We start from the raw sequence: 2,780 nt of genomic DNA, 5'->3' as shown, positions 1-2,780 counted from the left end.
CCGCACCCTTTAATATCCCACCCAGTCTAATCCCACTCTCCCCCTCACTCACCGTACCCTTCAATATCCCACCCAGTCTAATCCCACTCTCCCCCTCACTCCCCATACCCTTTAATATCCCACCCAGTCTAATCCCAATCTCCCCCTCACTCCCTGTACCCTTTAATATCCCACCCAGTCTAATCCCACTCTCCCCCTCACTCCCCATACCCTTTAATATCCCCCCACCCCCGTCTAATCCCACTCTCACCCTTACTCCCCGTACCCTTTAATATCCCACCCAGTCTAATCTCACTCTCCCCCTCACTCCCCATACCCTTTAATATCCCACCCAGTCTAATCCCACTCTCCCCCTCACTCCCCGTACCCTTTAATATCCCACCCAGTCTAATCTCCCCCTCCCCCTCACTCCCCGTACCCTTTAATATCCCACCCAGTCTAATCCCACTCTCCCCCTCACTCCCCGTACCCTTTAATATCCCACCCAGTCTAATCCCACTCTCCCCCTCACTCCCCGTACCCTTTAATATCCCACCCAGTCTAATCCCACTCTCCCCATACCCTTTAATATCCCACCGAGTCTAATCCCACTCTCCCCCTCACTCCCCGTACCCTTTAATATCCCACTCGGTCTAATCCCACTCTCCCCCTCACTCCCCGTACCCTTTAATATCCCATCCAGTCCAATCCCACTCTCCCCCTCACTCCCCATACCCTTTAATATCCCACCCAGTCTAATCCCACTCTCCTGCTCACTCCCCATACCCTTTAATATCCCACCCAGTCTAATCCCACTCTCCCCCTCACTCCCCGTACCCTTTAATATCCCACCCAGTCTAATCTCACTCTCCCCCTCACTCCCCGTACCCTTTAATATCCCACCCAGTCTAATCCCACTCTCCCCCTCACTCCTCGTACCCTTTAATATCCCACCCAGTCTAATCCCACTCTACCCCTCACTCCCCGTACCCTTTAATATCCCACCCAGTCTAATCCCACTCTCCCCTCACTCCCCACACCCTTTAATATCCCACCCAGTCTAATCCCACTCTCCCCCTCACTCCCCATACCCTTTAATATCCCACCCAGTCTAATCCCACTCTCCCCTCACTCCCCGTACCATTTAATATCCCACCCAGTCTAATCCCACTCTCCTCCCACTCCCCGTACCCTTTAATATCCCACCCAGTCTAATCCCACTCTCCCCCTCACTCCCCGTACCCTTTAATATCCCACCCAGTCTAATCCCACTCTCCCCCTCATTCCCCGTACCCTTTAATATCCCACCCAGTCTAATCCCACTCTCCCCTCACTCCCCGACACCCTTTAATATCCCACCCAGTCTAATCCCACCATCCCGCTCACTCCCCACACCCTTTAATATCCCACCCAGTCTAATCCCACTCTCCTGCTCACTCCCCACACCCTTTAATATCCCACCCAGTCTAATCCCACTCTCCTGCTCACTCCCCGCACCCCTTAATATCCCACCCAGTCTAATCCCACTCTCCTGCTCACTCCCCGTACCCTTTAATATCCCACCCAGTCTAATCCCACTCTCCTGCTCACTCCCCACACCCTTTAATATCCCACCCAGTCTAATACCCCTCTCCTGCTCACTCCCCGTACCCCTTAATATCCCACCCAGTCGAATCCCACTCTCCTGCTCACTCCCCATACCCTTTAATATCCCACCCAGTCTAATCCCACTCTCCCCTCACTCCCCATACCCTTTAATATCCCACCCAGTCTAATCCCACTCTCCTGCTCACTCCCCAGACTCTTCAATATCACACCCGGTCTAATCCCACTCTCCTGCTCAGTTTCCATACCCTTTAATATTCCACCCAGTCTAATCCCACTCTCCTGCTCACTCCCCACACCCTTTAATATCCCACCCAGTCTAAACTCACACACCTGTTCACTCCCTAAATCTTTAATATCCCACCTGGTCTAATCACACTCTCCAGTTTACTCCCCATATCCTTTAATATCCGACCCAATCTAAACCCACTCTCCTGCTCAATCCCCAATACCTTCAATATCCCACCCAGTCTAATCCACACTGCTGCTCACACCCCTTACCCTTTAATATCCCCCAAAAGAGAGAGAGAAAGAAAGAGTGCAATAACATCAATGTACCCCTGTACCCACTGAATTATGAGGTCACAATGATTCCTTAATATAATGTTTATAAAGTGTTTTTCGTTACCCACACGCCTGGCTCAGTCTCCAGCCCTACCCTTTCTCACTTCAGTCTGCCTGTTCATTTTGATTGCCAACATTGCTCCATTTCAACACAGGCTCTCCACTTTCAATAGGTCTAAAACTCGGATCAGCAGGAAGCTGCCTTTCATCACAAATTTGCTTCTCGTGCATCAGTATGATGCAACTGTTCCCATTCTTCATTTTGTACTTAATCATTAAGATGATGAGGGTACAATTGATGTATTGTTGGGATGAAGTCTTGACTCATCAACATTCAGTATTTTAGTGCTGAGCAATGGCACTCTCCCATTAGGCACCCAGTGTCTGTATCAAACACTCCCAGGGCAGGTACAGTACGGGTTAGATACAGAGTAAAGCTCCCTCTACACTGTCCCATCAAACACTCCCAGGGCAGGTACAGTACGGGTTAGATACAGAGTAAAGCTCCCTCTACACTGTCCCATCAAACACTCCCAGGGCAGGTACAGCACAGGTTAGATACAGAGTAAAGCTCCCTCTACACTGTCCCATCAAACACTCCCAGGGCAGGTACAGCACGGGTTCGATACAGA

This window comes from Heptranchias perlo, chromosome 23 (assembly GCF_035084215.1).
Source record: "Heptranchias perlo isolate sHepPer1 chromosome 23, sHepPer1.hap1, whole genome shotgun sequence".
In the NCBI taxonomy this organism is placed as follows: domain Eukaryota; kingdom Metazoa; phylum Chordata; class Chondrichthyes; order Hexanchiformes; family Hexanchidae; genus Heptranchias; species Heptranchias perlo.
The sequence above is the reverse complement of the archived record's forward strand: the minus strand, read 5'-3'. Positions refer to the sequence as shown.